An 11,858-nucleotide genomic window follows, 5' to 3' on the forward strand; every position below is an offset into this window, starting at 1 on the left:
CCCAAACCAGCGCCGGTCGTGCCTCATGCTCCTGTCTCCCGTGGCCGGCTGTGCTGCCGCGGAGGACTCACCGCCCCCTACTATTCCCACCGCTGGCCAGGCCCTGCGGCGACGGCAGCCTCACACCGCAGCCAAACAAGTGAACCCTTGTACTCCTCTCCGCGCGGGCTTCCACTGCCGCGTCTTCCCCGGCTCCGTGTTGTCCCCTTCCTAGGCCTCACCATCGTCCACCGGCGTGGTGCTCTCCACGCGGCGTGGTCAACGTGGTCAAGGAACGACTTTCATCGGAAGAGTACTGTATGTGGAGAGGCTGACAGCTGGGTCCATGGCCACAGCCCGGTTTTTTTGTGATTTTCCAAGTAAGTCGCTTTGTCAGGCCTGTTGAGCTGCAAATCTTTCAAGACAAGGAGAGCTTTCATTCGGCTGGCCGAGAAAATGGCCCATCAGTAATGAGAAATGGGTTGTACATTTTTAAAACACATCAAACCGGCAATTAGTTTCAAATATCTTTTTTTCATTTTGGGATTTTAAATTACATTAATTTTTATGCGTGGAGAATTTGTTGGATTTTATATTGATATACATTTATTTTTAAAATCAGTTTGAATGTGAGTCAAAATTTCGGGATTAAAAACAGTTCGGAATGCACCAAAATATGAAAAATTTCGTATAATTTTTTAACCGTGGCCATAGTATGGGCTGTAATGCTAACAAAAAGAATATGGGCTCCAAAAAAACCCTTAAGAATTAGCAAATGGGCTGTAAATTATTAGAAATAATGGCAGATGGGTTGTATGCTGTTTTTCACAGATTTGAGGCTTTCCTAAAAAAAAAGGTTGACGCACAAGCAGTGACTATTGGATTGCCATCCAACGGATGTCGTGCTTCTTCAATCTCTGCTCTTCCTGCTCCAGTTGCTCAAACAAGCGTCGGCGGGACTGCCTGCTCCCTCCTCCCCGCGGTCGGCTCTGCTACCGCGCAGGCCTCACAACCCCACCGTACTCCCATCGCTGGCCTAGCCATCCCTCTACTCACCCACACCTGTTGTTATTCGCCAGCGACGACAGACGAACCAGTAAACCCTCGTACAGTCATACTCCCCTCCGCGTGGGAAATAACTGCCGAGTCTTCCCTACCTCCGTGTCGTTCCTTTCCTAGGCCTCGCCATCGTCCACCGCCCTGGTGCTCTCGGAGCGGCCTGCTTAACGTGGTCAACGACCGACATGCATCTGAAGTGGACTGTACGTGGAGAGGCCGACAGCTGGGTCCACGGCCGCACGCAAGGAACTACCTCCTTATTACAAGCAAAATAATGATTCCTCCACCTGACATCAGGGACCCACCGAAAGGGCCTCTGTATTTCGCGAAAAAACGTTACCGCAAGGAAGTGCCTCCTTATTACGCACAAAAAAAATGAATACTCCGCCTATTAGCTAGGACCCAGTATAGTGGCAGTCTGACTTGTGGGCCTACTAAGTTGACGGGGACGGAGGGCTTTGTCAACTTAGTCAATAATATGCACGATTCTTGCTCCAGTGACCGTACGATGTCCATCCAACGGCCGTGGTGCTTCTTCAACCTCTGGTCTTCTTGCTCCAGCCGCCCAAACTAGCGCCGGTCGTGCCTCGTGCTCCTGCCTCCTGTGGCCGGCTGCAATGTGGCGGAGGCCTCACCGCCCCCTATTACTCCCACCGCTGGCCAGGCCATCCCTCTACTCACCCACACCCCCTGTTATTCTGTGGCGATGGCCGCCTCACCCTCGTACGCCTCTTCGCGTGGGCATCCACTGCTGCGTCTTCCCCGGCTCTGCGTCGTCCCCTTCCTAGGCCTCATCATCGTCCACCGCCGTGGTGCTCTCGGCGTGGCGTGGTCATGTGGTCAACGACTGACTTCCATCGGAAGAGTACTGTGCGTGGAGAGGCTGACAGCTGGGTCCATGGCGGCCGCAAGGAAGTGCCTCCTTATTACGCACAAAATAATTATTCCTCCACCTGACAGCAGGGACCCACCGAATGGGCCACCAGTATTTCATGAAAAAACGTTTCCCCCCTGACTGCTGGGACCCACCAGCTACATCTTCGCACGCAAGGAAGTTTGTCCGGGAAAAAAAAACCAAAATGATTTGCCCCCCTGACTGCTGGGACCCACCAGCTACATCTTCGCAGGCAAGGAAGTGCCTGACAGTCGGGACCCACCTGGTCGAAGCATACGTAGCATTGTCATTCTGGTCGCGAAAATGTACGTACATACTGGTCGATATAGAGGCACGCACGTGTCGTAGTAGAGGCGCGCACGTGTCGATATAGAGGCGCGCACGTAGCATGTACACGTACATACAGCGGCGAGGGTGCAAGAAAGAAAATACAGCCACATACGTACATATGGGCAGGGTCTCGAACGCCTACTCGCGCATACGTACATGGCTGGGTCGGAACGGAGAAACAGCATTGTCGTCGTGTTCATGGGGAGGCAACGGAATGCGTCGTGTTCATGGGGAGGCAACGGAATGCATCGTGTTCATCGGGAGGCAACGGAACGCGTGGGAGCCAACCGGCTTGGACGGAACAGTCGATGGAAACGAGGCCTGGCGTACCACACAACGGAGGAAACGAACCTCTTACGTTCGGAATGGAGTCCTATTGATCGGGAGGGTGTGGTGTACCGCAAAACGAAGGAAACGGACCTCCTACGGTCGAAACAGGGGTCCTGTTAATCGGGAGGGGTGTGGCGTACCGCAAAACGGACGAAGCGGACCTCCTACGATCGAAACGGAGGTCCTGTTGATCGGGAGGGGTGTGGCGTACCACAAAACGGAGGAAACGGACCTCCTACAGTCAAAACGGGGGGCCTGTTCATCGGGAGGGGTGTGGCGTACTGTAAAACGGGACTCCACGGGATACCGTTCATCTCTACCGTCGACCTCCTCCAGCCTCCACGGGCTACTGTCGACCTCCTCTAGCCTCCACAGGCTCCTGTTCATCCAGCCTCCACCGCGCGCTACTCCACCGGCTACTGTTCAACCACCCCTCCACCGTCTACTGTTCATCCACCCCTCCACCTTCTACTATTCATCCAGCCATCCACACCACGAGGTCTTGTTCAACCACCCCTCCACGGCCACCCCACCACCGTCTACTGTTCATCCAGCCCTCCACACCATGGGGTCCTATTCATCTAGAGGCAACGCCACCACTCACTGTTCATCCACCCCCCCCCCCCGCAACGCTCACTGTTCATCCAATCGATCGGCTTCAATTAGCAGCAGTAGCGAAGGAATAGCTCCATCGGGTTCAGTTAACAGTCATCGATCATCGCTCGGGTTCAGTAACGTGTAGCCTGCAGTGCAATCACTCGGGTTCAGTTAGAGCCCAACGCCTCGCTCGGGTTCAGTTAGAGCCAACGCCTCGCACGTGTACGAGAGAAACGCGCATCGCTCGGCCCCAGACCTCCCACCGTAAACGGCAACTCCCCGAAATTTTCCTCCCCCTCGCTTCTACCACGATTTTTTCCGTCATGGACGGCCCAAAGAATGTCATGCAGCTGCGTCTCCGGCCCGCCCAGGACGAAAAGCCCATTTTCTGTCATGATTTTTTGTCATAGAAGTAGGAGCCCACCACATCTATGATGATACCGGGTTTTGTCACAATTATCGTCATAGAAGTGTCATATGTATGCCAGGAAAAAATTTCGTTCGGCCCAAAATGTCACGAATGTGTCTTTTTTTTGTAGTGATGGAACGGCCAATGAGGGGCGTTGGAGGCCTCTGTTGGCGATTTGGGGAGCTTCTGGATCTGATCCGGTCGTCCCATTCGATCTGTCCCGTCGTTTGGGACACTGCGGGAGCCCGGCGGTCAGGTTCGCCTGGAGGTGTCTGATCTGGATCGGAACGCCTTATAGCCTTCATCCCCTGCTCGGTTTGCTTCTCTGTACGGATTTGGGTCGCAAGACTTGTCGATCCTCGATGTGGTTGGAGATGGAGGTGAGGATTCAAATCGGGAGAAATCCCTAGTGTGGCCTTTCGTCCACGGCGGCGGCGACGCCCAAGGGCGCCATTTTCTTCTCCATGGAGACGCTCGTCAGATCTGCTTCTACTTCCACCATGGCATTTGTCTCTTGGGTGAAAGCCTTAACTGTGGTGGGCGGCAACGATGACTTCAACATTGTGTCCTTTTTGAAGGTGCCGCCTTAGGAGCGGTGTGGATGGTGGACACCGTTGGGAAGATGTTGGCGGCGATCGGGATCAGGAGGTGGTGTGTTGTCGTATCTACCACGTCGACGACGACGAGCCTTTGCAGCGTGGTGTGGCGGAGTATCAGCGGCGGATTTGTCTTGATGGACTAATACAAGATGGTGGACGATGTCGGGCGTCATGGTGGCGTTGATGGCAGAGATGCCTGGCAAGGTTGGTGCATTAGTTTCTTCTTTGAAGATGGATTGGTGGAAGATGGCGGCGACGACACATGAGAGTGCGTCGGACCGGTTTGTGCCCCAAACCCAGTATGTGGCTTGGTTGGGGCCTCCGGCTTTAAATGTAGGCATTTGTGTGATGTCTGTTTGGTATTAGGCTCGGACTATCAGCACCCCTTCATCAAGTGGATAGGAGTAGCGACAAATGTTGTTAAGATGGTGGCTTTAGACTATCCGATGTACTACTTTGTAAGGTCTTTATGAACAATTAATAAAATGACTGCATGCATCGCCGAGATGCATAGGCGGGGCTAATCCTCCTTTTCAAAAAAATGTGAAAGAATGGACCGATGATCCATAAGTTTGCTAGTAGCATCTCTCCAAATAGCATGGGCATGGTATACAAATTAAAGTTGTGCATCGATCAAATTGTTGTTTTTATATAGGCCTTACATCATTGTACCCATAAGCAGTTAACTGAGAGTAGTCAGAGCGCGTCACTCACCTGGGTCAGTGCCCCTGCCCACCACGAGTAGCCGAAGTAGAGTGGAAATTACCACAAATGCTATAGATCGCTTGAGGCGAGCGGTCTCGAGAGCTCGCTTACACGCAACCCAACACGAGCTACAGCCGATTAAACACAACCACTAGCTTTTTTTTATGTAACTTGTAGCAGCTGTTGAAGGATTCACAAGGTTTTTTATTCTTTTTTCCCTTTTCTCATATTTTATTATTTTATTAATCCATGAACAAATTTCAAATATATGAATATTTTTTAATTCCTGATTTTTTTAAAGTGACAACATTTCTTTAATTCACAAAGTATTTTGAAACCACGAAAAATGTCGTGAGCATATTATGGATTCACTAACATATTTTAAATGGACTTTTTGAAATTTATGTGCACTTTTTAGATTCCTGAAAATTCATTATATTTTTATAAATTCGTGAACATTTCTTCATTCCATGACTACTTTTGAATTTGTGGTCATTGTTTGTATCCATGAATTCTTTTCAAATTCATGAATATTTATTCAAATTAGTGACCTTCTTTAAAATTTGTGAACACTTTAAATTTGTTGACCATTTTTCAAATTTGTTTAGTTTTTAAAATTCATGAACATATTTTAAATTCATGAACATGTTTCCAAATTTGCGATGTTCTGAAATTAGTGATTTTTTTTGAGTTTGTGAAATTTTACGAAATTCGCAAATAATTTTTCAAATTGGTGATAAATTTTCTAATGGAAGAAAAATTTCTTGAAATTCATGAACATTTATCGAGTTCGTGAACATTTTCTAAGGTCAAAAACTTTTTCCCAAATTCATAAATTTTTAGTAAAATAAAACTGGGCGGCAGAAAATAATTTTTTTGGAAAAAAAAGCGCTCGCTAGGTCGGTGGAAGCAGTTGGGCCAGCGCACCTGAAGTTTGGTCGGAGGAGCACTAGTTTCTTATGGTTTTCTTCTATTATTATCAGGACGTGTTTCTTCTGTTATTTTCTTTCTTTTCTATTCTCGTTTTAATTTCCCTTTTGTTTTTTATTTGCTTAAATTTCCACCATATTGAATTGATAAAATTTTTAATTTTTCAAACATTTTTCTACAATACGCACATTTATTTTAAAAAGTGACCATCTTTAAAATCTGTAAACATTATTTAAAAGACAAAAACATGTTTTAAATTCAAGGATTTTCTAAATAGGATAACATTTTTCTAATTTTGTGTTCAATTTTAAATACATGATGTTTTTTAAAGTTAAATAATTTTTGAAATATGATTATATTTTTAGAACGCATGAACATTTCTTAAAAAATATGTATATTTTTAAAATTTAGAAATATTTTCTAAATTTGAGAGTATTTTTTAAATTCATTGAGAATTTTAAAGACCATGTTAACATTTTTAAAATTTATAACCGTTTAATGGGGCATTTTGAAAATTCAGGAATTTTCTCAATAAATGATGTTTTAAGGGAAATAAAACATTTTCTATTTGTGAAAATATATTATAAAATGCATTTTATATATATTGCATGTTTTGAACAAAATCTAACACCTAGTTTTTTCAGGGAAAATGGCTCGAAAGCATGATAATTGTTCGAGAGGGAGTTCTCCACTAATCGGCCAAGTGGGCCTTCCCACATGGAGCGATGTGTGCGATTCCATGACAATTTAATCCAGCGAGCTTCCGGGCTCTTGAATTTGATGAGGTTTATGAAGGAAGTTCTTCTTAAGCAACCAACCTCCTCGTTTTTTTATGAACAACCAATCGTCCTCACAGATTTCGATTAAGAAACCCTCACACTTTGCAAAGTTTCAAACAAACAAACAGAAAATTTGGAAACTAAGGCGCGATGTTGAGGCCTCTAGGCCTTATGTATGTTCCCCTACCTCTCCATGGTATGATGTTTTCCACTCATTTCCAGTTTTTTTGTTGGTTTTCCCTCGAAGCCACCTCAATTCTCCCACCTCTTAATGATTTACCAAATAAAACTGGTTTTCTTTGGTAAGCCATTTCTTAACGAATAAAAGTCTATGTTTTTAGACAATCACATTAATATTGACAGGTAATCATATGCTAATGTACTAGAATGTTTACACCCTCATTGCGATGCACATGCAATTATCTAGTGTCCTAAAAAGGACTAGAACATTAACCAACTAGGAAGACATTAGCAATGTAGCACTCATAGTGATCTCGAGTCATTGGGTTTGACCAACGTCTCCTCGCGTACGCCTCCTCAAGCACCTCATCAATTTTTGTGACACCTTCAATTCCTTTTTTTCCTTTTTGTTTTCCACATGATTACCCAATTGTTTTTGTTATGACAAAGGGTCTATCAAGGAACTTTCTACCAAAACATGCATCGTTTATCATCCAAGCAAACTACTACCCCTAGCAAAGCACTGATGCTCCCTGGCAATAGTGCCAAAAGGATTGTTGTTGGGCCTTGGACTGCAAGGGTTTATAGTACTCAGAAGATTTCCCATAATGTAAAGAACCAAGATTATCAATCTGTGAAGCTGAGCTCCAAGAACAAGTTATTAGCCCTAAACTCAACTAAGAAACTTATCTTGGCCCCCAACTTTTATAGCGAGGTTGTCAATCTCACTAGCTTTGCTAGTTACACCAGAATTAACCAAATGAGTGTTTGGAATTGATTGAAAGCACACCGAAAAAATAATAGCATAATATTAAAGAGCGATAAATCATAGAAGAAAGGTTGTGTTTATGTGAAAAAATGGACCAATGATCCATAAGTACACTAGCGGCATCTTTCCAAATAGCACAGACATGGTAGATAAATTAAAGTTGTGCATCAATTAAATTTTATTGTTTATGGTCAATCATACATGTCATGATTCCATATAGGTCTTCCACCTTGTACACATAAGCGTCTTATTGATAGTAGTTAGGATGCATCTCTCACCTGGCTAGTGTCCCTGCCCATGACGACTAGCTGAATTAGAGTAGAAAAAATTGCGCGATATTATCTCTAAGGGTTCCAGGGGTATATAAATCCAACGGGGCAATGAGGCGACAAAGGGGACTTAGGTGGGCCTCACATGCCCTGTTGGCATGCCCTAGGCCTGGGGCACGTGGGCCCGAGGTGCTCCTTCTCATCAAGTTCTTCTTGCCCAAGCTTGCTTCTGTCCTGAACTCAACATCGTATTTTTATTGTATTTTTTGGTCCCAGGAAAATACATGTCAATGTTAGACAAAAACACTGAAAACATCAGCTAGTACCTCGCACTGAACTAATATGTTAATCCAGAAAAATTATATAAAACCTATGACAAAACTATGTATGAACGATATGAATATAAAATGTACATAACAAAACATATAGATATGTTAGATACTTATCAGCATTCCGACGCTTAATCCATGCCCATCCTTGAACATGTAGATGACAAAAGAATAATTTTAGTTCTAAATGCTACGTTAACATAAACATGATTATCTTGTCTAATTCTCTATATGAAATTGAACAAATAGAATAAGTGATGCAAGGAAATTGTCTCTAGTTAAGAATTATCAAACAATATCAAAGCACATAGACAAATTCCTTATTACATTTTCATAAGTCAATGCATCATGTCAATATTCTCTTTGCCAAATATTTAGGAAGAATGACAATATTATGTTGGAATCTAAGTTCTGCCCTTATGCTTAATTGCAATCCTATCACGAACCAACCCAAGGTCGACTAAGAAAAATAACTATATGATCTTTAAATATCATCAACATAACTTATTCATGTAATACTCAAGCATAAGTCTAGACCTTAACACTTACATGGAAAAAGTGAATAATGATGGTGGTCGTCGGAAGTAAAAAATAAAGAAAGTCTTGCATCAACACGATTGATCACTAGGTAATGTTAAGGCCTTATAATTGGTGTAAATGCAAGGAGTAGTGATTGCGAGGCAATAAAGGCACTAAGAGCTATAAATGTATGAAAGCTCTCCTAATGAACTAATGAGGTTGCATCTAGCTTGCTTGATGATACGTCTCCAACGTATCTATATTTTTTTATTGTTTTATACTATTGAATTATCACTTTATATACATTATATGCCATTTTATATTATTTTTATGGACTAACCTATTAACTCATTGCCCAGTACCAGTTCTTGTTTTCTCCATATTTTTGGTTTTCTAGGAAATCCATACCAAACAAAGTCAAAACACGACGAAAATTTTGGATGATGTTTTTCTGGACAAAAAGAGACCCTGGAAGCTTCGGGGGAGTCGAGAAGATGCACAAGGGAGCCACAAGGCAGGGGCGCGCCCAGGTGCCTAGTCGCCCCCCCCCCTCTGCCTCCGTTTGACCTAATCTAGTGCTATAAATTCTCATATATCCAGAAACCATCAGAGGAGGTGCCGAAACAATTCTTCCGCCGTCGCAAGCCTCTGTTCTTTCATGATCCCATCTTAGGCCTTTTTGGTACTCTGCCGGAGGGGGAAACCATTGGGGAGGCAATCTTCATCAACCTTGCTGCCTCCATGATGATGTGTGAGTAGTTCCCATAGGACCTACTGAAGGAAATATGCCCTAGAGGCAATAATAAAGTTATTATTTATTTCCCTATATCATGATAAATGTTTATTATTCATGCTAGAATTGTATTAACCGGAAACTTAGTACATGTGTGAATACATAGACAAAACTGAGTGTCACTAGTATGCCTCTACTTGACTAGCTCATTAATCAAAGATGGTTATGTTTCCTAGCCATGGACAAAGGGTTGTCATTTGATTAACGAGATCACATCATTAGGAGAATGATGTGATTGACTTGACCCATTCCGTTAGCTTAGCACTTGATCGTTTAGTATGTTGCTATTGCTTTCTTCATGACTTATACATGTTCCTATGACTATGAGATTATGCAAATCCCGTTTACCGGAGGAACACTTTGCGTGCTACCAAACGTCACAAGGTAACTAGGTGATTATAAAGTTGCTCTACAGGTGTCTCCGAAGGTACTTGTTGGGTTGGCGTATTTCGAGATTAGGATTTGTCACTCCGATTGTCGGAGAGGTATCTCTAGGCCCACTCGGTAATGCACATCACTATAAGCCTTGCAAGCATTGTAACTAATGAGTTAGTTGCGGGATGATGTATTACAGAGCGAGTAAAGAGACTTGCCGGTAATGAGATTGAACTAGGTATTGAGATACCGACGATCGAATCTCGGGCAAGTAACATACCGATGACAAAGGGAACAACGTATGTTGTTATGCGGTCTGACCGATAAAGATCTTCATAGAATATGTGGGAACCAATATGAGCATCCAGGTTCCGCTATTGGTTATTGACCGGAGATGTATCTCGGTCATGTCTACATAGTTCTCGAACCCGTAGGGTCCGCACGCTTAACGTTACGATGACAGTTATATTATGAGTTTATATGTTTTGATGTACCGAAGGTTGTTCGGAGTCCCGGATGTGATCACGGACATGACGAGGTGTCTCGAAATGGTCGAGATATGAAGATTGATATATTGGAAGCCTATGTTTGGATATCGGAAGTGTTCCGGGTGAAATCGGGATTTTACCGGAGTACCGGGAGGTTACCGGAACCCCCCAGGAGGTTAATGGACCTTAGTGGGCCTTTACGGAGAAGAGGAGAGGCGGCCGGGGCTGGGCCGCGCGCCCCTCCCCCTAGTCCGAATAGGACAAGAAGAGGGGGCGGCGCCCCCCCTTCCTTGCTCTCTCCCTCGTCTTCCCCCCCCCAAGTCCTAATCCAACTAGGAAAGGGGGGGAGTCCTACTCCCGATGGGGGTAGGACTCCTCCCGGCGCACCTCTCCCCTTGGCCGGCCGCACCCCCCTTGCTCCTTTATATACGGGGGCAAGGGGGCACCTCATGGACACAACAATTGATCGTTTGATCTTTTAGCCGTGTGCGGTGCCCCCCTCCACCATAGTCCACCTCGATAATACTGTAGCGGTGCTTAGGCGAAGCCCTGCGTCGGTAGAACATCATCATCGTCACCACGCCGTCGTGCTGAAAAAACTCTCCCTCAACACTCGGCTGGATCGGAGTTCGAGGGACGTCATCGGGCTGAACGTGTGCTGAACTCGGAGGTGTCGTACGTTCGGTACTTGATCGGTCGGATCGTGAAGACGTACGACTACATCAACTGCATTGTGCTAACGCTTCCGCTTACAGTCTACGAGGGTACGTGGACAACACTCTCCCCTCTCGTTGCTATGCATCACCATGATCTTGTTTGTGCGTAGGAATTTTTTTAAATTACTACGTTCCCCAACAGTGGCATCCGAGCCAGGTTTTATGCGTAGATGTTATATGCACGAGTAGAACACAAGTGAGTTGTGGGCGATACAAGTCATACTGCTTACCAGCATGTCATACTTTAGTTCGGCGGTATTGTTGGATGAAGCGGCCCGGACCAACATTACGCGTACGCTTATGCGAGACTAGTTCTACCAACGTGCTTTGCACACAGGTGGCTGGCGGGTGTCAGTATCTCCAATTTTAGGTGAACCGAGTGTGGCTACGCCCGGTCCTTGAGAAGGTTAAAACATTACTAACTTGACGAACTATCGTTGTGGTTTTGTTGCGTAGGTAAGAACGGTTCTTGCTCAGCCCGTAGCAGCCACGTAAAACTTGCAACAACAAAGTAGAGGACGTCTAACTTGTTTTTGCAGGGCATGTTGTGATGTGATATGGTCAAGACGTGATAAGATATAAGTTGTTGTATGAGATGATCATGTTTTGTTGAAGTTATCGACAACTGGCAGAAACATTATGGTTGTCTCTTTATTGCATAAGATGCAAGCACCAAATAATCTCTTTACTTTATCGCTATGCGATAGCAATAGTTGCAAGAGCAATAGTTGGCGAGATGGCCATATGACGACATATTGATATAGATCAAGATGGTGGAGATCATGGTGTCATGCCGGTGATGATGGAG

The sequence above is a fragment of the Triticum aestivum genome, chromosome 2B (genome assembly GCF_018294505.1).
Source record: "Triticum aestivum cultivar Chinese Spring chromosome 2B, IWGSC CS RefSeq v2.1, whole genome shotgun sequence".
NCBI classification, from domain to species: domain Eukaryota; kingdom Viridiplantae; phylum Streptophyta; class Magnoliopsida; order Poales; family Poaceae; genus Triticum; species Triticum aestivum.